Raw genomic sequence first — 23,856 nt, forward strand, 5'->3', positions numbered from 1 at the left:
CATGGGGCCCGGAGTCAATGTTGAGGACTCCCAGGGCCACTCCCACCGACTGTATACTACTGTGCCACCACCTCGGGTGGGTCTGTCCTGCCGGTGGGACAGGACATACCCAGGGATGGTGATGGAGGAGTCTGGGACATTGGCTGAAAGGTAGGATTCTGTGAGTATGACTATGTCAGGCTGTTGCTTGACCAGTCTGTGGAACAGCTCTCCCAATTTTAATTTAACTGAATTTAAGTTCCCCAGCTGCCATGGAGGGATTTGAACTCCCGTCTCTGGATCATTAGTCCAGTAACATTACTACAATGCTACCGTTCCCAGCAAATTGTAGTAAGACTTATTTACTCTTATACTCCAATCCCTTTGTAATAAAGAAAGACTTGCATTTGAAAGAATTGAATTTATATAGCGCCTTTCATGACCATTGGGCATCCCAAAGCGCTTTACAGCCAATGAAATACTTTTGAAGTGTAGTCCCTGTTGTAATCTAGGAAATGCGGCAGCCAATTTACGCACAGCAAGCTCCCACAAAAGGCAATATGATAATGACCAGATAATCTGTTTTTTGTGATGTTGATTGATAAATATTGGCCAGGACACCGAGGATAACTCCTGATATTCTCAGAAATCGTACCATAGGATCTTTACTTCCACCTGAGAGAGCAGACGGGGCCTCAGTCTCATCCGAAAGACAGCACCTCCGACAGTGCAACACTCCCTCAGCACTGCACTGGCAGTGCCAGCCTAGATTTTTGTGCTCAAATCTCTGGAGTGGGACTTGAACTCACAACCTTCTTTTAAGAGGCGAGAGTGCTGCCCACTGAGCCACGATTGACACGTAAAGGCTAACATACCATTTGCTTTCCTAATTGCTTGCGGTACCTGGATGTTAACTTTGTGATTCGTCTTTGTGACTTGGGTACGGTAGCCCAGAAGCCTGGGCCAATGATCCAGAGACACGAGTTCAAATCCCATCCCATCACTGCAGCTGTAGAATTTAAATTCAGCTCATTTAAAAAAAAAATCTGGAGCCATGAAACTACCGGATTGTCGTAAAAACCCATCTGGCTCACAAATGTCCTTTAGGGAAGGAAATCTGCCGCCCTTACCCAGTCTGGCCTATATGTGACTCCAGAGCTACAGCAATGTGGTTGACTCTTAACTTCCCTCTGTGGTTCAAGAAGGTGGCTCACCACCCCACCTCAAGGGCAATTAGGGATGGGCAATTAGGGCTTTGCCAGCGATGCCCATTGCAGGAACAATTTTTTTTTTTAAAACAAGTCCCTCTGAATACCAACATTTCCCATTTTTAAGAAAATTTCAGCATTTCTATTTTTCCTAACAAAGTGGATAACTTTATACTTCTCCACATTATATTTCATCTGCCATGTCCATTCACTTAATCTTTCTATATACCTTTGCAGCCTCTTTGGGTCCTCTTCATACCGAACTTTGCATCATCAGCAAACTAAGCTACATTACATTTGGTTCCCTCATCTAAGTCATTAATACAGATCGTAAATAGCTGGGGCCCAAGCACCGATCCTTGCAATACCCCACTGGTTACAGCCTGCCAACAAAATGAGTAATTCCTACTCGCTGCTTTCTGTCCATCAACTGTAAGGTTTTTGCTTTCCTTGTCCTTGCTACAGTTCTTTGACTCTGGGATTTACAGGAACAAAACGATGAGTTTATTAAAACCAACAACACACGGTTGAAACATACAACCACCAATCCCTCGGCTGTCTCTGACTGTCGGCCCGGCCCGTTCCTGGGGTGCAGCTTGTGTCCCGAAGACTGGCAGGCTTCTGTTGCTGTTCCTGTACTGTTTCTGCCTTCGAAAATGAGTCTTTATACCAAAAACCAATAACATGATGGCCGCATCAAATGTGAACTCTTTTAGGCGAATTGTTCCTCATCTCGAGTCATTATTCATGGTTACCTTCCCAAGATGACAGTGGTTGGTTTCCTGGTCGCTCCATATCCTCATGGCTCAGGGTCCGGTCCATTGTCTAGGCCTACCTGGATACCAGGCTTTCTGGAGCCACAGTCCAGAAATAATGTAACCCCTTTAGGTCAATGAATATATGAATGTTCCTGTATCTTTTCCGACAGAAAACCATTGAAGGTGTGAATATCTCTCTTCTGTTGCCATTGTCTAGTGGTTTAGGTCGATGGCATATATCCTGTATCATGGTCCCTCATGATGTCTGATGGTTTGGCTGTAATGTAAGGATTAATCTTAATCTTTTCCTGCGCAGCTCTTTTTGCAGGCTGTAATGCAGTTCTGAGATTTTATATTCAATAGTCCAATTTTTACCGTTGGGGTGGGGGGGGGGGGGTGGGGGTCGGAGGAACGGCTCCTACGCAACCAATCCTCAATCCATGCTAATATAGTACCCCAATCCCATGAGCCCTAATTTTGTGTAATAACCTCTTGTGCAGCACCTTATCGAATGCTTTCTGAAATTGCAAATACACCACATCCACTGGTTCCCACTTAGCTACCCTGCTAGTTACAACCTCAAAAAGCTCTATTAGATTTGTCTAACACAATTTCCTTTTCATAAATCAGTATTGACTCTGCCCAATCATATTATAATTTTTTAAGTGTCTTGTTACCACATCCCTAATAATAGATTTGAGCACTTTCCCTACTACTGATATTAGGCTAGCTAGCATATAGTTCCCTGTTTTCTCTCTCTCCCTCCTTTCTTGAATAGCGGGGTTACATTGCTACCTTTCAATCCACGGGAACCGTTCTCGGATCTAGGGAATTGTGGAAGATCAAAACCAATGCATCTACTATCTCTGTAGCCACCTCTTTTAAAACCCTAGATGTAGGTCATTAGGTCCATGGGATTTGTTGACTTTTAGTCCCATTAATTTCTCCAGTACTATTTTTTACTAATACTGATTCTTTAAGTTCCTCATTCTCACTAGACCCTTGGCTCCCCACTATTTCCAGAATTGTGTTTAATGTCTCTGCCATTTCCTTATTCCCCATTATAATTTCTCCTGTTTCTGCCACGTTTACATTCGCTCGTCTCTTCCTTTTTACATGCCTGTAGAAGCTTTTACACTCTGTTTTTATGTCTCTTTTCTAGTTTAATCACATATTCTCTTCTCTTTCTTTATCAATTTCTTGGTCATCCTTTGCTGAATTCTAAAATCCTCTCAATCCTCAGGCTTGCTACATTTTGACAACATTATAAGCCTCTTCCTTTGATCTAATACTATCTTTAACTTGGTTAGCTACGGTTGGACCATTTTTCCCAAAGGGTTTTTAATCCCTTAGGGAAATGTATATTAATTGCAAATTATGAATTAATTCTTTAAATGTTTGCCATTGCTTATCAAGACCACTGTTCTTATTATATATTAATGATCTGAACTTGGGTACAGGGGCATAATTTCAAAGCGCTAGAACCTCCACTTTTTTTGCATGCTTAATGCCCATTTTACTGCTGAAATGACATAACGCCCAGATATCGCCATTTTTGGCACAAAATGGAAACTGATGGGAATTTTTAGAAAACTTAACGCCCCGGGTTACTTTCCGCACGGAATTAACGCCGAAATTCAATAATACCGCCTGCCCACCACCTTTTGTCGTAAAGAGCACATTTGGCGAAACTAACGCCCAGGAGATCGCCCACCGTCACTTTCCCCACCTCGCACACATATTGCCCACAATATCACTCGCCCAAAAAAACAGCCACAAAAAGTGGAACTGTTCTGAATGAACGCCAGCGGTATGGATGGCATTTTTAAAATCCCACTCTTACGTGAGGAGCTGAAATCTGAACGATTTGCCTGAAAGAGCGTTGATGTGAGTGACAATGCTGACATATTACTGTGTGTGTGCTGCTCAGACATCAATAGTGCCCATCACCTTGGTGCCAGTTAGAGTTTACATTGATTGATAAGTTGTATTTAACCCTTTCATGTTAAGGGATCAGCAGTGTGTAACGGTGCAGCTATCTGAGGCAATGCGCAACAAAGTAATGTTCAATAACAAAAATTTTATACCAACATTGGTCTGAAATCATAAGTATCACAGGCAATAACAGCCAACCCCCTCCCAAAACCCACTTTTTCCACCATTGACATGAGAGGAGCGGCTATTTACAGAGTGGAAGCAGAGAGGAACGGATATTTACAGAGCGGGAGGAGAGAGAAGCGGAAGTTCGTGGTGCATCGGCGAGAAGCTCGGGAGGCGCGTGGAGAGGCCTATAAAAAGACCGAGCATTCGTGAGTTGTCGGGAGTTCGTGGTGTATCAGCGAGAGGTTCGGGAGGTGCGTGGAGAGGCCAGCCTGTGCAGTTACAGGGAGAAGGCAATAAACAAGTAGAAAGAAATCGAAAGGTGACGTCACAGCCAAGGGGGTAAATGATTGGCTGGTGATTGATGAGTAGCTTTTCTTTTTCTTTCTTTATCAGTAAGTAACCTTTAGCATAGTTGTTGCCAACTTAAGTGTATCTAAGGGTTAAGTCATGACAGGAGAGCTTGGGCACGTGCTATGCTCCTCCTGTACTATGTGGGAAGTCAGGGACGCTTCTGGTGTCCCTGACGACTACGTGTGCGGGAAGTGTATCCACCTCCAGCTCCTGACTGATCGCATTGCGGCACTGGAGTTGCAGGTGGATTCACTCTGGAGCATCCACGATGCTGAGAATGACGTGAATAGCATGTTTAGCGAGTTGGTCACACCGCAGGTAAAGGGTACTCAGCCAGATAGTAAATGGGTGACCAGCAGGAAGAGCAGTGCAAGGAAGGTAGTGCAGGGGTCCCCTGCGGTCATCCCCCTGCAAAACAGATACACCGCTTTGGGTACTGTTGAGGGGGTGACTCATCAGGGGAGGGCACCAGCAGCCAAGTTCATGGCACCGTGGGTGGCTCTGCTGGACAGGAGGGCAGGAAAAAGAGTGGGAGAGCTATAGTGATAGGGAATTCGATTGTAAGGGGATTAGATAGGCGTTTCTGCGGCCGCAACCAAGACTCCAGGATGGTATGTTGCCTCCCTGGTGCAAGGGTCAAGGATGTCTCGGAGCGGGTGCAGAACATTCTGAAAAGGGAGGGTGAACAGCCAGTTGTCGTGGTACGCATAGGTACCAACGATACAGGTAAAAAAACGGGATGAGGTCTCACGAGACAAATTTAGGGAGCTAGGAGCTAAATTTAAAAAGTAGGACCTCAAAAGTAGTAATCTCAGGATTGCTACCAGTGCCACGTGCTAGTCAGAGTAGGAATCGCAGGATAGCTCAGATGAATACGTGGCTTGAGGAGTGGTGCAGAAGGGAGGGATTCAAATTCCTGGGGCATTGGAACCGGTTCTGGGGGAGGTGGGACCAGCAGAAACCGGACGGTCTACATCTGGCAGGACCGGAACTAATGTCCTAGCGGGAGTGTTTGCTAGTGCTGTTCGGGAGGAGTTAAACTAATATGGCAGGGGGATGGGAACCTCTGCAGGGAAGTAGAGGGAAATAAAAGGGAGATAGAGGCAAAAGATAGAGAGGAGAATAGTAAAAGTGGAGTGCAGAGAATCCCAAGGCAAAAAACAAAAAGGACCACATTACAGCAAAATTCTAAAGGGGCAAGGTATGTTAAAAAGACAAGCCTGGGCTCTGTGCCACAATGCGAGGAGTATTCGGAATAAGGTGGACGAGTTAACTGCGCAGATAGCAGTTAATGGATACGATGTAATTGGCATCACAGAGACATGGCTCCAGGGTGACCAAGGCTGGGAACTCAACATCCAGGAGTATTCAGCATTCAGGAAGGATAGACAGAAAGGAAAAGGAGGCATGGTGGCGTTGCTGGTCAAAGAAGAAATTAATGCAATAGTAAGGAAGGACATTAGCTTGGATGATGTGGAATCGGTATGGGTGGAGCTGCGGAATACCAAAAGGCAGAAAACGCTGGTGGGAGTTGCGTACAGGCCACCAAACAGTAGGAGTGAGGTTGGGGACAGCATCAAACAAGAAATAAGGGATGTGTGCAATAAAGGTACAGCAGTTATCATGGGCGACTTTCATTTACATACAGATTGGGTTAACCAAACTGGTAGCAATGCGGTAGAGGAGGATTTCCTGGAGTGTATTAGGGATGGTTTTCTTGACCAATATGTCGAGGAACCGACTAGAGAGCTGGCCATCCTAGACTGGGTGATGTGTAATGAGAAGGGACTAATTAGCAATCTTGTTGAGCAAGGCCCCTTGGGGAAGAGTGACCATAATATGGTAGAATTCTTTATTAAGATTGAGAGTGACACAGTTAATTCAGAAACTCGGGTCCAAAACTTAAGGAAAGCTAACTTCGATGGCATGAGGCGTGATTTGGCTAGAATAGACTTGCAAATGATACTTAAAGGGTTGACGGTGGATAGGCAATGGCAAACATTTATAGATCACATGGTTGAACTTCAACAATTGTACATCAATGTCTGGAGTTAAAAATAAAACAAGGAAGGTGGCTCAACCATGGCTAACAAGGGAAATTAAGGATAGTGTTAGATCCAAGGAAGAGGCATATAAATTGGCCAGAAAAAGCAGCGAACCTGAGGACTGGGAGAAATTTAGAATACAGCAGAGGAGGACAAAGAGTTTAATTAGGAGGGGGAAAATAGAGTATGAGAGGAAACTTGCCGGGAAAATAAAAACTGACTGCAAAAGCTTCTATAGATATGTGAAGAGAAAAAGATTGGTGAAAACAAACATAGGTCCCTTGCAGTCGGACTCAAGTGAATTAATCATGGGGAACAAAGAAATGGCAGACCAATTGAACAAATACTTTGGTTCTGTCTTCACGAAGGAAGACACAAATGACCTTCCGGATGTACTAGGGGACCGAGGGTCTAGTGAGAAGGAGGATATCCTTATTAGGCGGGAAATTGTGTTGGGGAAATTGATGGGATTGAAGGCCAATAAATCCCCAGGGCCTGATTGTCTGCATCCAAGAGTACTTAAGGAGGTGGCCCTAGAAATAGTGGATGCATTGGCAATCATTTTCCAACAGTCTATCGACTCTGGATCAGTTCTTATGGACTGGAGGGTAGCTAATGTAACACCACTTTTTTAAAAAGGAGGGAGAGAGAAAACGGGTCATTATAGACCGGTTAGCCTGACATCAGTAGTGGGGAAAATGTTTGAATCTATTATTAAGGATGAAATAAGGCATTTGGAAAGCGGTGACAGGATCGGTCCAAGTCAGCATGGATTTATGAAAGGGAATTCATTCATGACCAATCTTCTGGCATTTTTTGCGGATGTAACTAGTAGAATGGAGAAAGGAGAACCAGTGGATGTGGTGTATTTGGACTTTCAAAAGGCCTTTGACAAGGTACCACATAAGAGATTGGTGTACAACATCAAGGCACATGGTATTGGGGGTAATGTACTGGCGTGGATAGAGAATTGGTTGGCAGGCAGGAAGCAGAGAGTCGGGATAAACAGGTCCTTTTCGGAATGGGAGGCAGTAACGAGTGGAGTACCGCAGGGCTCAGTGCTGGGACCCCAGCTCTTCACGATATACATTAATGATTTAGATGAAGGAATTGAGTGTAATATCTCCAAGTTTGCAGATGTCACTAAACTGGGTGGCGGTGTGAGCTGTAAGGAGGATGCTAAAATGCTGCAGGGTGATTTGGACAGGTTAGGAGAGTGGGCAAATGCATGGTAGATGCAGTATAATGTGGATAAATGTGAGGTTATCCACTTTGGTGGCAAAAACACGAAGGCAGAATATTATCTGAATGGCGGCAGATTAGGAAATGGGGAGGTGCAACGAGACCTGGGTGTCATGGTACATCAGTCATTGAAAGTTGGCAATGCAGGTACAGCAGGCGGTGAAGAAGGCAAATGGCATGTTGGCCTTCATAGCTAGGGGATTTGAGTATCAGAGCAGGGAGGTCTTACTGCAGTTGTACAGGGCCTTGGTGAGGCCTCACCTGGAATATTGTGTTCAGTTTTGGTCTACTAATCTTGCTATTGAGGGAGTGCAGCGAAGGTTCATCAGACTGATTCCCGGGATGGCAGGACTGACATATGAGGAGAGTCTGGATCGACCGAGCCTGTATTCACTGGCATTTAGAAGAATGAGAGGGGATCTCATAGAAACGTATAAAATTCTGACGGGACTGGACAGGTTAGATACAGGAAGAATGTTCCCGATGTTGGGGGAAGTCCAGAACCAGGGGTCACAGTCTAAGGATAAGGGGTAAGCCATTTAGGACTGAGATGAGGAGAAACTTCTTCATTCAGAGAGTGGTTAACCTGTGGAATTCTCTACCGCAGAGAGTTGTTGATGCCAATCCGTTAGATATATTCAAGAGGGTGTTAGATATGGCCCTTACGACTAAAGGGATCAAGGGGTATGGAGAGAAAGCAGGAAAGGGGTACTGTGGTGAATGATCAGCCATGATCTTATTGAATGGTGGTGCAGGCTCAAAGAGCCGAATGGCCTACTCCTGCACCTATTTTCTGTGTTTCTACCCCTTCCCCTCCTCGCTCCACAGCGCCTGGCAGAGGAGCTCCTCAGGCGGTGCCTCATTGCGGGGCGGATGAAGGCAGATGCGGTTGTTGTACGGGAGCGGGAGGTGCTGAGGGTGCAACATTCTGTGATGCAGAAGCAGGATCTTGGTCCTTGCTCTCATCTGTCTTTCGCAGTGGTGGTGCGGAACCTAGGGGTGGAGTGCCGCACTCGGGGACCACTGGGAGGCCTGTGGCAGCAGTGTTCCTGACTATCGCATCCAGGGCCTCCGCCATCCGCGGAATGTACTCGGTCATGGTGGCCAGCTGTCGGGATATGCCCCCAATGCTTCGATGAGCTGGTCATCAATATCTACAGTCCTCCTGGACAACTGTAACACCTCTCCACTGTCATGTGACACTCATAGAACAGACCTACCGCGTCGACGGAATGTCTGCGGGGTCGGCGCTATCCTGGGGACAAATGGGGTACCCTGTGGCGAGGTGCTTGGGGTCAATACCTCCAGAGTAGATTCGGGAATGACCGGAGGACGACTTGATGGCCTTGGGGTGGAATGGCTTCTGGCGATGCAGGTTCCTCAAAATCCGCGCTCTCATCCGTGGAGAACAGACCCAGCGGATTGACGGGTGAGAATCGGATCTCCTCAGCACCAGATGTAGGATCATCAGTCGACTCCTGCCCCGTGCCCCCACCTTCTGGACTCTGTGGTCTTGCCTTGGGCTGCGCTGTTGGCTGAGCTGCAAAACACAAATGAGGTTATTAGAGGAGAAGCGGTGCTAGGGTCACAAGGTGAGTCCAGCGCTACACACAGCATATGCACAACAAAAGCACCACCGCTATCAAAATCATCGCAGATATCACAGTTCATGACCATCAACACATTTGCATTGCAATGATTTTCATTTAGGCATCATCATTATTTCTATGACAATTTAAGAAATCATCTATCATATATGATCTGATATGAGTGGTTGTGGCATCTATTTACTTTACATTACGCAATGGGGTAAGCTTTACTCACGTGGCATCACTTCAGGGTCTGCAGATGCATCTGTGGCTGACCGGGGGTGCTTCCCCACGAGTGCGAGCACACGCTCCTCCATGTCAGTGATGTCGCTGGGGACTGGTGGCCCCCCACCCGTTCGCCTCTGCACGGACCTCATCGTCGATAGCTTCTTCTGTAAAAGATGACAGGACGACATGGCATGAGATCATTGCGTGACATCATTGCTAGGTACTGTCACAGACACTGATACAACACAAGCGAAAGATGTAATCATCATTATTATGAAATGATCCTTCTTTACCTAAAGACGTGCACCGTGACCGCAGGCTTTGAGTAAAATATTCCCGGTAAAAGTGAAAGACCTCACAGCTGCTGATAGTCACTCATGACTGTTACAAATTAAATTATATAAATACATAATTACATGTAAATCAATGTAATACTTACTCTTGCGGATCCGACAAGGTCGATCCATCGTTTGCGGCATTGGTTGCCCTCATGCACCTCGTTGCCAACGAGACCACCTCTGCTATCTCGGTCCACATCTTCTGGTAGGCCTTTGGGGTGGGCTTCCCATGCCCTCCCTGTGTCAAATCACCCCAGAGTGACTCAACCTCCTGCAGAAGGGAGGCATTTGCCTCATCCGAGAACCTCCTGGCTCTTTTGCGGCCTCCAATGTGCTTCTCTCCAGCATCAGTCTCCACAGCGTGCTGTGATGCCTCCTCCTCTCTCTCCATTGTAGGGCAAATTCGGACAAATATGTGGCTGGTAACAGCTACTTTTTGTTTTCCTACTTGCTGTGAAGCTCTAAACATTCCCTCCTTCCTCCCAAAGCAGCCACACCACACCCAGCCACGCCTTCAGTCCCTCTGAGCACCCTTTCTCTGTCTCCTCTTCTGCGCATGCCATGCTGACCCTTGACCTCCAGAATCGCAGGAATCGAGCGTTGCCATGCCATTGCTAAAGACGGCCACACTTTACGGCAGAAGGTCAAAAATATTTAATGCAAACGCCCATTTTATATCGCTTGCGGTAATGCCCATTTTCAAAAGTGGACACTAGGTGCTTTGAGAGTGGGCGAGAAGCCGGCGATCTGAAAACCCTTTTTTACCAACCACGCTGGAAATAACCACAAAAGTGGAGGTTCTAGCCCAAAGTTTGTAGATGACATGAAACTTGGAAATGTAGTAAACAATTGAGATGATAGTAACAGACTTTCAGGAGGACATGGCAGATGAAATTTAATGCAGAGAAATGTGAAGTGATGTATTTTGGAAGGAAAAATGGAGAGGCAATATGAACTAACTGGTACAATATTAAAGGGCATGCAGGAACAGAGAGACTTTGGGGTTCACATATACAACATTGAACGTGTCAGGACAAGTTGAGAAGGTTGTTAAAAAATACGGGATCTTGAGCTTTCTAAATAGAGGCATAGAGTACAAAAGCAAGGCAGTTGTGCTAAACCTTTATGGGCCCCAGCTGCAGTATTATGTCCAATTCTGGGCACTACACTTAGGAAAGATGTCAAGGCCTTGGTGAGAGTGCAGAGGAGATTTAATAGAATTATACCAGGGATGAAGGACTTCAGTTATGTGAAGAGACTTAGAGAAGCTAAAGGAGAGAATAGAAAAACATCTAGAAACCAAAATTCTAATAATGAATAGTCAACAAAGATTTCAAAAGGAAAAGTTTGCTTCACCAATCTCAATGAATTATTTGAAGAGGTAACAGAGAGAGTAGACAAGGGTAATGCAGTAGATGTAATATATCTATATTTCCAAAAGGCCTTCAATAAGGAATTACATAATCGACAAATGAATAAGGTCAGAGCGTGCAAAGTCAGGGGACAATTAGCACAATGAATAGCTAGCTTGCTGAAAGACAGAAAGGGTAGCTATTCACAGTGGCAGTAGGTGATAAGTGGGGTCCCACAAGGATCAGTGTTGGGACCACTGTTGTTCACAATTTATATTAATGATTTGGACTTTGAAATCAAAAGCACAATTTCTAAATTTGCGGACTATACCAAATTGGGAGGGATAATTGACACTGAGGAGGACTGCAACAAATGACAAGATGACATTAATAAACTTGAAGAATGGACAATTAATTGGCAAATGAATTTCAACATAGATAAGTAAATGTTAAGAAAAATAAGGAGGCCATATATTACTTGGAAAATAAGAATCTAAATGGTTTCTGGAAGTCCAAATACATAAATCATTAAAAGTAGCGACAGGTTAGCAAGGCCATAACAAAAGCAAACCAAGCAATAGGGTTTATTTCTAGAGGGATAGAACTGAAAAGTAGTGAAGTTATGCTAAACTTGTATTCAACCTTGGTTAGACCACATGAGCACTGCATACAGTTCCGGTCGCCATATTATAAACAGGATATAGAGGGTACTAAAAAGATTTACAAGGATGATACTAGAAGTGCAAGGTTATACAAAGCAGATAAGTATGAACATGCTGGGTCTCCTTTCTCTCAAAGAGACGGCTGGGGAGGGGGGACAAACCTTATACAAAGGTTTTAATAGAGAAGACACAGAGAGCGTGTTTCCACTTATGGGGAACAGAAAGACTAGAGGCCATCAATATAAGATAGTCACCAAGAAATCCAATAGGGAACTTAGAAGAAACTTCTTTAGAAACTTAAAAAATCGGTACAGGAGTAGGCCATCTTAATCACGGGGGTGGATCCCGGATGGAGCACAAGGATTCAATGTAATGGCACGCGATTATAGTTCAGGCCTTGGGCTCCCGTACTCCTAACACTAAAAAGAGAACACCTTCATGTCGGAGGCCCTGCAGACTTGAGCTGCACTGCCGAACAGTCATGTAGACTTTCAGTACAACATATCATTGATTGATCATTTCATTCATTTAATAAAGGAAGATTTTACACTACATCTTGTGCATTTAAGATAGTATCTGACTACTATTTGAATTAAGTTTATCAATGATTGGGAGTGTAGAAATGGAAGTGGTGATCAACACTATGGGCTAGACGGCTAGACTTGCCACTTTTTTTGCATCGACACCGCCCACTTAACGTCCATTTTAACGCTGAGATGAGGTCTAATGCCCAGATATCGCCCATTTAGCATCAAAATGGAAACTAACACCCATGTATCGCTCACTTATCGCCCAGCATTACTTTCGGCATGTAGTTAACGGCGAGAATTAATAATACCGCCCGCCCACTTTTTTTTGCCGTAAAGTTCAGAATGGGCGAAACTAACGCCCATAATATCACCGAGCGTTACACTCGGCACCTTGCCCACATATCGCCGAAAATATTGCTCGCCGAAAAACCCGTTGAGAAAACGTTGCTCTCTCCTGAACTAAACCCAGTGGTTTGGACACCATTTTGTAAATCGGAGGTCGGTTCATATAAAAGGCTGCTTCAACTTCTGGGGAGCTTTGATGTACTCTGGAGGTCTTTTAAGGTGATTTGAACATCTGAACAAACATCTTATCATACTGTGGATGATTTGAATTTATTTTAGGTGTTTTAATAGGTAAATTTATTGTTTCTGAACAATAGGTATAATACTGATTGTGATTGTAATGGAGCCTGTAATTTCTCAGCCTGTCTTGATGACTACACACATGCTGCAGACTAGAGATGGCAGAAGGTATATTCAAGAGCATTATGTGCCCAATCAAAGAGTTGACAGACTGCTGAGGACGAGAACTTACAGAGAAACATAGAAAATAGGTGCAGGAGCAGGCCATTCGGCCCTTCAAGCCAGCACCGCCATTCAATATGATCATGGCTGATCATGCAACTTCAGTATCCCACTCCCACCTCTCTCCATACCTCCTGATCCCCGTAGCCGTAAGGGCCACATCTAACTCCCTCTTGAATATATCCAATGAACTGGACTCGACAACTTTCTGTGGTAGAGAATTCCACAGGTTCACCACTCTCTGGTGAAAAGGTTTCTCCTCATCTCGGTCCTATATGGCTTTATCCTTATCCTTAGACTGTGAGCCCGGTTCTGGACTTCCCCAACATCAGGAACATTCTTCCTGCATCTAACCTGTCCAGTCCCGTCAGAATTTTATATGTTTCTATGAGATCTCCTCTATTCTTCTAAATTCCAGTGAGTATAAGTCTAGCTGATCCAGTCTTTCTTCATATGTCAGCCCTGCCATCCTGGGAATTAGTCTGGTGAACCTTCACTGCACTCCCTCAATAGCAAGCACGTACTTCCTCAGATTAGGAGACCAAAACTGCACACAATGTTCAAGGTGTGGTCTCACCAAGGCCCTGTACAACTGCAGTAAGACCTTCCTGCTCCTATACTCAAGTTCTCTCTTTGAAGGCCAACATGCCATTTGCTTTCTTTACTGCCTGCTGTACCTGCATGCCTACCTTCAGTGACTGATGTACCATGACACCCAGGTCTCTTTGCACCTCCCCTTTTACTAATCTGTCACCATTCAGATAATATTCTGCCTTCCTGTTTTTGCAACCAAAGTGGATAACCTCACACTTATCCACATTATACTGCATCTGCCATGCATTTGCCCATTCGCCTAACTTGTCCAAATCATCCTGCAGCCTCTTGGCATCATCCTCACAGCTCACACTGCCACCCAGCTTAGTGTCATCTGCAAACTTGAAGATATTACATTCAGTTCCTTCATCCAAATCATTAATGCATATTGTAAATAGCTGGGGTCCCAGCACTGAACCTTGCGGCACCCCACTAGTCACTGCCTGTCAGTCTGAAAAGTACCCGTTTATTCCCACTCTTTGCTTCCTGTCTGCCAAAAAGTTCTCTATCCATGTCAATACATTACACCCAATACCATGTGCTTAATTTTTCACACTAACCTCTTGTGTGGGACCTTGTCAAAAGCCTTTTGAAAGTCCAAATACACTACATCCACTGGTTCTCCCTTATCCATTCTACTAGTTACATTCTCAAAAACCTCTAGAAGATTTGTGAAGCATGATTTCCCTTTCATAAATCCACGCTGACTTGGACCGATCCTGTCACTGCTTTCCAAATGCGCTGCTATTTCATCTTTAATAATTGATTCCAGCATCTTCCCCACCACCAACGTCAGGCTAACCGGTCTATAATTCCCTGTTTTCTCTCTCCCTTTTTTAAAAAGTGGGTTTACATTATCTACCATCAAATCCATAGGAACTGATCCAGAGTCCATGGTATGTTGGAAAATGACCACCAATACATCCACTATTTCTAGGGCCACTTCCTTAAGTACTTTGGGATGCAGATTCTCAGGCTCTGGGGATTTATCGGCCTTCAGTCCCATCAGTTTTTATAACACCATTTCCTGACTAATAAGGATTTCCCTCAGTTCCTCCTTCTCACTAGACCTTCTGTCCCCTCGGGAGGTTATTCGTGTCTGTCTTAGTGAAGACAGAACCAAAGTATTTGTTCAGTTGGTCTGCCATTTCCTTGTTCCCCATTATGAATTCACCTGATTCTGACTGCAAAGGACCTGCATTAGTCTTCACTAATCTTTTTCTCTTCACATATCTATAGAAGCTTTTATAGTCAGTTTTTATGTTCCTCCAAGCTTTTACGCTCATACTCTATTTTCCTCCTCCTAATTAAACCCTTTGTCCTCCTCTGCTGAATTCTAAATTTCTCCCAGTCCTTTGGTTTGCTGCTTTTTCTGGCCAATTTATATGCCTCTTCCTTGGATTTAACACTATCCCTAATTTCCCTTGTTAGCCATGGTTTAGCCACCTTTCCTGTTTATTTTTACGCCAGACAGGGATGTACAATAGTTGTAATTCATCCATGTGATCTTTAAATGTCTTCCATTGCTTATCCACCATCAATCCTTTAAGTATCATTCGCCAGTCTATCCTAGCCAAATCACGCCTCATACCATCGAAGTTTCCTTTCTTTAAGTTCAGGACCCTAGTTTCTGAATTAGTTGTGTCGCTCTCCATCTTCACGCACTTACAGGGAGAAGCGGTCTTACCTGAACTTGTCCGATAACACATGCCTTAGGAGACTGCACTTCCGGAAAGAGGCTATCAGTGAGATATGCCAGCTCATCAGGGGAGATCTGCAGCCTGCCAGCACCACCAGGAACGCACTGTCCATTGAGGTCAAGGTCACTGCGGCACTTGCCTTCTATGCATCGGGTTCCTTTTGGGCCTCAGCTGGCGACATTTGCGCTATATCTCAGCGTGCCACACATTGCTGCATTCGACAGATCACTGAAGCCCTTTACGCACGCAGGATGGACTTTATCAGCTTCCCTATGACCAGGGAGGCACAGACTGAGGGCTCTAGGATTTTCCAGAATTGCAAACTTCCCCAAGGTGCAGGGAGCAATAGACTGTACTCCCATCACTATGCAGGCCCAGCGGGAGCTCGAGAGTCAGCGGCAGTTGGGGAGAGGCGGGAGCAGCGTTGGAGCTGCCTATAAAAGGCCCAGCGGGAGCTCGAGTACCAGCGGCAGTTGGGGAGAGGCGGGAGCAGTGTCAGAGCGGCCTATAAAAGGCCCAGCGGGAGCTCGAGTACCAGCGGCAGTTGGGGAGAGGCGGGAGCAGCGTCGGAGAGGCCTATAAAAGGCCCAGCGGGAGCTCGAGTACCAGCGGCAGTTGGGGAGAGGTGGGAGCAGCGTCGGAACGGCCTATAAAAGGCCCAGCGGGAGCTCGAGAGTCAGCGGCAGTTGGTGAGAGGTGGGAGCAGCGTCGGAGCGGCCTATAAAAGGCCCAGCGGGAGCTCGAGTACCAGCGGCAGTTGGTGAGAGGTGGGAGCAGCGTCGGAGCGGCCTATAAAAGGCGTACCGGTGCAGCTACAGCGGGAGAAAAAGCAAAATAGAAGTAGAAAGGAATCAAAAGGTGACGTCATAGCCAATGGGATAAGTGATTGGCTGGTGATTAGTGAGTAGCTTTTCTTTTTCTTTTTTATATCAGTAAGTGAACTGTAACATTGTTATTACCAATTTAAGGGTATCTAAGGGTTAAGGCATGGCAGGAGAGCTCGGTCACGTGATATGCTCCTCCTGTACCATGTGGGAACTCCGGTGTCCCTGACGACTACGTGTGTGAGAAGTGTATCCGCCTCGACTCCTGACGGTCCGCGTTACGGAATTGGAGCTGAGGGTGGATTCACTCTGGAGCATCCACGATGCTGAGAATGACGTGAGTATCACGTGTAGTGAGTTGGTCTTACCGCAGGAGAAGGGTCCACAGCCAGATAGGGAATGGAAGACCAGCAGGAAGAGCAGTGCAAGGAAGGTATTGCAGGGGTCCCCTGTGGTCATCCCCCTGCAAAACAGATACATCGTTTTGAGTACTGTTGGGGGGGATGACTCATCAGGGGAGGGCAGCAGCAGCCAAGTTCATGGCACCATGGCTGGCGCTGCTGCACAGGAGGGCAAGAAAAAGAGTGGGCGCGCGATAGTGATAGGGGATTCAATGGTGAGGGGAATAGATAGGCGTTTCTGCGGCCGCAACCGAGACTCCAGGATGGTATGTTGCCTCCCTGGTGCAAGGGTCAAGGATGTCTCAGAGCGGGTGCAGGACATTCTGAAATGGGAGGGAGAACAGCCAGTTGTCGTGGTGCACATTGGTACCAACGACATAGGTAAAAAAGGGGATGAGGTCCTACGAAACGAATTTAAGGAGCTAGGAGCTAAATTAAAAAGTAGGACCTCAAAAGTAGTAATCTCGGGATTGCTACCAGTGCCACGTGCTAGTCAGAGTAGGAATCGCAGGATAGCGCAGATGAATACGTGGCTTGAGCAGTGGTGCAGCAGGGAGGGATTCAAATTCCTGGGGCATTGGAACCGGTTCTGGGGGAGGTGGGACCAGTACAAACCGGACGGTCTGCACCTGGGCAGGACTGGAACCAATGTCCTAGGGGGAGTGTTTGCTAGTGCTGTTGGGGAGGAGTTAAACTAATATGGCAGGGGGATGGGAACCAATGCAGGGAGACAGAGGGAGACAAAAGGGAGGCAGAGGCAGGAGACGGAGGGGAGATGGGGGGGTATGGGGGGCGGAGAGGCCCGGGGCGGGGAACAGGAAGGGCAACTGTGCGGCAGAATTCTAAAAGGACAAAGGGTGTTAAAAAAACAAGCCTGAAGGCTTTGTGTCTTAATGCAAGGAGTATCCGCAATAAGGTGGATGAATTAACTGTGCAAATAGATGTTAACAAATATGATGTGATTGGGATTACGGAGACGTGGCTCCAGGATGATCAGGGCTGGGAACTCAACATCCAGGGGTATTCAACATTCAGGAAGGATAGAATAAAAGGAAAAGGAGGTGGGGTAGCATTGCTGGTTAAAGAGGAGATTAATGCAATAGTTAGGAAAGACATTAGCTTGGATGATGTGGAATCTATATGGGTAGAGCTGCAGAACACCAAAGGGCAAAAAACGTTAGTGGGAGTTGTGTACAGACCTCCAAGCAGTAGTAGTGATGTTGGGGAGGGCATCAAACATGAAATTAGGGGTGCATGCAATAAAGGTGCAGCAGTTATAATGGGTGACTTTAATATGCACATAGATTGGGCTAGCCAAACTGGAAGCAATACGGTGGAGGAGGATTTCCTGGAGTGCATAAGGGATGGTTTTCTAGACCAATATGTCGAGGAACCAACTACGGGGGAGGCCATCTTAGACTGGGTGTTGTGCAATGAGAGAGGACTAATTAGCAATCTCATTGTGCGAGGCCCCTTGGGGAAGAGTGACCATAATATGGTGGAATTCTGCATTAGGATGGAGAATGGTACAGTTAATTCAGAGACCATGGTCCAGAACTTAAAGAAGGGTAACTTTGAAGGTATGAGGCGTGAATTGACTAGGATAGATTGGCGAATGATACTTAAGGGGTTGACTGTGGATGGGCAATGGCAGACATTTAGAGACCGCATGGATGAATTACAACAATTGTACATTCCTGTCTGGCGTAAAAATAAAAAAGGGAAGGTGGCTCAACCGTGGCTATCTAGGGAAATCAGGGATAGTATTAAAGCCAAGGAAGTGGCTTACAAATTGGCCAGAAATAGCAGCAAACCTGGGGACTGGGAGAAATTTAGAACTCAGCAGAGGAGGACAAAGGGTTTGATTAGGGCAGGGAAAATGGAGTACGAGAAGAAGCTTGCAGGGAACATTAAGACGGATTGCAAAAGTTTCGCTAGGTATGTAAAGAGAAAAAGGTTAGTAAAGACAAACGTAGGTCCCCTGCAGTCAGAATCAGTGGAAGTCATAACGGGGAACAAAGAAATGGCAGACCAATTGAACAAGTACTTTGGTTCAGTATTCACTAAGGAGGACACAAACAACCTTCCGGATATAAAAGGGGTCAGAGGGTCGAGTAGGGAGGAGGAACTGAGGGAAATCTTTATTAGTCGGGAAATTGTGTTGGGGAAATTGATGAGATTGAAGGCCGATAAATCCCCAGGGCCTGATGGACTGCATCCCAGAGTACTTAAGGAGGTGGCCTTGGAAATAGCGGATGCATTGACAGTCATTTTCCAACATTCCATTGACTCTGGATCAGTTCCTATGGACTGGAGGGTAGCCAATGTAACCCCACTTTTTAAAAAAGGAGGGAGAGAGAAAACAGGGAATTATAGACCGGTCAGCCTGACCTCAGTAGTGGGTAAAATGATGGAATCAATTATTAAGGATGTCATAGCAGCGCATTTGGAAAATGGTGACATGATAGGTCCAAGTCAGCATGGATTTGTGAAGGGGAAATCATGCTTGACAAATCTTCTGCAATTTTTTGAGGATGTTTCCAGTAAAGTGGACAAAGGAGAACCAGTTGATGTGGTATATTTGGACTTTCAGAAGGCTTTCGACAAGGTCCCACACAAGAGATTAATGTGCAAAGTTAAAGCACATGGGATTGGGGGTAGTGTGCTGACGTGGATTGAGAACTGGTTGTCAGACAGGAAGCAAAGAGTAGGAATAAATGGGTACTTTTCAGAATGGCAGGCAGTGACTAGTGGGGTACCGCAAGGTTCTGTGCTGGGGCCCCAGCTGGTTTACATTGTACATTAATGATTTAGACGAGGGGATTAAATGTAGTATCTCCAAATTTGCGGATGACACTAAGTTGGGTGGCAGTGTGAGCTGCGAGGAGGATGCTATGAGGCTGCAGAGTGACTTGGATAGGTTAGGTGAGTGGGCAAATGCATGGCAGATGAAGTATAATGTGGATAAATGTGAGGTTATCCACTTTGGTGGTAAAAACAGAGAGACAGACTATTATCTGAATGGTGACAGATTAGGAAAAGGGAAGGTGCAACGAGACCTGGGTGTCATGGTACATCAGTCATTGAAGGTTGGCATGCAGGTACAGCAGGCGGTTAAGAAAGCAAATGGCATGTTGGCCTTCATAGCGAGGGGATTTGAGTACAGGGGCAGGGAGGTGTTGCTACAGTTGTACAGGGCCTTGGTGAGGCCACACCTGGAGTATTGTGTAGAATTTTGGTCTCCTAACTTGAGGAAGGACATTCTTGCTATTGTGGGAGTGCAGCGAAGATTCACCAGACTGATTCCCGGGATGGTGGGACTGACCTATCAAGAAAGACTGGATCAACTGGGCTTGTATTCACTGGAGTTCAGAAGAATGAGAGGGGACCTCATAGAAACGTTTAAAATTCTGACCGGTTTAGACAGGTTAGATGCAGGAAGAATGTTCCCAATGTTGGGGAAGTCCAGAACCAGGGGTCACAGTCTAAGGATAAGGGGTAAGCCATTTAGGACCGAGATGAGGAGAGACTTCTTCACCCAGAGAGTGGTGAACCTGTGGAATTCTCTGCCACAGAAAGTGGTTGGGGCCAATTCACTAAATATATTCAAAAGGGAGTTAGATGAAGTCCTTACTACTGGGGATCAAGGGGTATGGCGAGAAAGCAGGAATGGGGTACTGAAGTTTCATGTTCAGCCATGAATGGCGGTGCAGGCTAGAAGGGCTGAATGGCCTGCTCCTGCACCTATTTTCTATGTTTCTATGCGGGCACCTTTTCCAGATGCAGAGGTTTTTCGGAACCGAAAGGGATTCCACTCGCTGAATGTGCAACTCCTCGTCGACCACCAGCAAATTATAATAGCAGTAAATGCAAAATTTCCGGGCAGCATCCATGATGCTCTCACCCTGCGTAAGAGCGCTGTATCTGACATGTTTACCAATCAGCCACAAGGTCAATGCTGGATGCTTGGTGACAAAGGATGTGGCCTCGCCACTTGGCTGATGACCCCCCTGCATGACACCCACACTGAGGCCGAGAGGCGATCCAACGAGAGCCACAGAGCAACTCACAATATCGTCAAGAATACCATTGGAGTGCTTAAACAGCACTTTAGATGCCTAGACCACTCAGGAGGCGAGCTACAATACCACCCTGAGCAGGTAACACAATTTGTGATGGTGTGCTCTGTGCTGCACAACTTGGCTATCAGGAGGAGACAAGAATTGCCAGAAGGGACTGCTGGTCCACCTCGGGGGAGAGAGAGGAAGAGGAGGACGAGGAGGTGGATGCTGAACTCGGGCCAAACACTCAGGCTGACGACAAAACCATGCCCCTGCCCCCCTCTGGACTGCAGGAAAGGGCCCGTGGTGGCTACATAGCTGCAAGACTCTTACGTCAGCAGCTCATAAATGAACGCTTTGCTTGAAATAATATTGATATTTACAAAGCTGCAAGACTGCTGTGTCTGCAACTCATACATCAATGGTGTGCATTACCTTGGTGACAGTTAAAGTTTAAGTTGATTCAAATAACGTTGAATTATCCCCTTTCATGTTAAGGAATCACCAGTGTGGATAACGGTGCAGCTATCCGAGACAATGCACAACAAGGTTATGTGAAATAAAAAACATTTAATGAGAACATTTGTATAAAATCATAATTATAACTCCACTCCACCCCACAATAAATTTATAATATTTATATCATTAATTAAATGTTAAACATTTCCAACAGCACTTCATAAACATAGAACACAAATGCAAAAAAACAAGGTTCCCCCCTTCCCCCAAACCTTCCAACAAAATAGCAACAACATAAAAATACTGTGACCAAGACGACACCTGCGGCCATGCACCTCACTTTCCTTCCCCTCCCCACCTCTACCTCTACCCCTTCCCCTCCTGACTCCAAGCCATCTGGCTGAGGAGCTCCTCAAGCACTGCTTCATTGTGGGGGATGACAGCAGATCTGCTGGTTGGATGGATACAAGAGAGGACAATCCCGAGATGGGAACGTGCTCCGAGCCAGCAGCAAGATCTTCCTCCTGGCTCTCGTGTCGTTGGCAATGGGGGTGCTGCACCTTGGGGTCCAGTGTCATGCTCTGGGACCACTGGTAGGCCTTTGCCAGGGCCTCCGCCATCCGTGGTACGTACTCGGTCTTGGTGGCGGACATGCTAGCCAGCTGGTGAGATGTGCCCCCCATTGTCTGTAGGATCTGCTGACCTATGTCAACACTCCTCCTGGACAAGTGTACCATGTCCCCGCTCAGATCTGCCGCTCATGGAGCAGACCTGCTGCGTCGAACCAAGCTCCGCTTGGTCGGCGCGGTCCTGGAGACACCTCGGGTGCCCTGCGGCAAGGTGCTTGGGACCGTTACCTCCATGGTGGAGGAGGAAATAGCCGCAAGAGCACTAGATGTCATGGATGTCGACTGCATTATGGAGCTTGGCGATGCAGGCTCCTCGAAGTCCGCACTTTCATCCGTGGGGAAGGCACACTGCAGCTCCACGGACGAGAATCAGGGCTCCTTAGCACCAGATGTACGATCATCCGGCGAGTCCGGCCCCGCACCCCCAGCTTCTGGGATCGGTGGTGTTGTATGGGGACGCGCTGCTGGCTGAGCTACAAAACATAAATGCGGTTATTAGAGGAGACTAGGGAGCTAGGGTCACAAGGTGATTTGAACGCTACACACAGCATCTGCACGACGAAAGCACCACTGCTATCAAAATTATCACAGACATCACATTTCATGACTATCGCCAAATTCTGCATTGCACTGATTCTCATGAGGCCATCATTATTTAGAGAACACTTTTATCAATCGTCGATCATATATTATTGGTCGGATATGAGTGGGTGTGGCATCCATTGACTTTACATCACTCAATAGTGTTTACTCACGTGGCATCACATCAGGTTCTACAGCTGCCTGCGTGGCCGACCGGGGGTGGGTCCCCACTAGTGCCAGCACTCGCTCCTCGATGTCGGTGAGGTCGCTGATGACTGGTGGCCCGCCTCCCGTTCGCCGCTGCTCAGCCCTATTCCTAGAAAGCTTCTTCTGTAAAAGGTAACGCCAGCACGACATGGCACGAGATCATTGCTTGAGATCATTGCTAGGTACTGTCACAGAGACTGATACGACAAAAGCTCGGTGAGAACAAAGTTCTTTGTGCTCAAAATTCTTTTGCTGCTGGTAAATCTCCCTCCTACCTCCCACAACAGCCAAACAACCACACAACACACCCACACATGCTTTCAGTTCCTCTCTGCTCCCTCTCTCCTCTTTTGCGCATGCCTTGATGACCCCTGACCTTCTGAAACGCGGGAAACGACCGTTGCCATCGCGTTGCTATGAACGCCGATACTTTACGGCAGAAGGTCAAAAATTTTAACGCTAACGCCCATTTCAGATCGGTCGCGGTAACTCCCATTTTATAAAATGTAAAGTTGGGGTTTTGAAAATAGGCGATAATCCGACGATCTCAAAACCCATATTTACCGCCAAGCTGGAAATAACCCCCATTTTTGCGCGATCTGCACAAAAGTGCAAAGTCTAGCCCTTTTCAGATTTACCAATTTAACACTTGGCTCTCACCAACGTGTACAGTCCCTGTATATTTGTTGCATGATACCTCCTCCAGTGGCAGGAGCTGGTGAGCGGCTTGCACGGGACCTCGCATTTGGTGCGCAGCCGTACAACTTAGGGGGAACGTTGGTGTGGCTCGCAACAGCTCACTAAAACTTGTTAAGTTGTGCTCCAGCTTAAATAATTGCCCAGCCTTTAGCTAAGCATATGAGGGAGAAGGGAATAAAGGGTTATGCTGCCAGAGTTAGATGTGGAAAGATAGGAGACTAGAGTGGAGCATAAATGGCAGCATGGACTGGTTGGGCCGAATGGCTTGCTTCTGTGCCGTATATTCTATGTAAGCTGGGGTTGTTCTCCTTAGAGTAGTGAAGGTTAAGGGGATATTTGATAGAGGTGTTTAAAATCATGAGGGGTTTTGATAGAGTAAATAAGGAGAAACTGTTTCCCGTGGCAGGAGGGTCGGTAACCAGTGGGTTCAGAGTTAATGTCATTGGCAAAAAACCAGAGGGGCGATGAGATTTTATTTTACTCAGCGAGTTGTTGTGATCTGGAATGC

The 23,856-nt window shown here is 46.3% G+C and overlaps 1 protein-coding gene across 1 annotated transcript in view; it reads left to right on the forward strand.

Annotated features, from left to right (window-relative positions):
- The window catches only part of LOC139265689 (glypican-4-like), a 193,151-nt gene that overhangs the window by 158,975 nt on the left and 10,320 nt on the right, over positions 1-23,856 (forward strand). The window lies entirely within an intron of this gene.

This window comes from Pristiophorus japonicus, chromosome 6 (assembly GCF_044704955.1).
Source record: "Pristiophorus japonicus isolate sPriJap1 chromosome 6, sPriJap1.hap1, whole genome shotgun sequence".
NCBI classification, from domain to species: Eukaryota; Metazoa; Chordata; class Chondrichthyes; family Pristiophoridae; genus Pristiophorus; species Pristiophorus japonicus.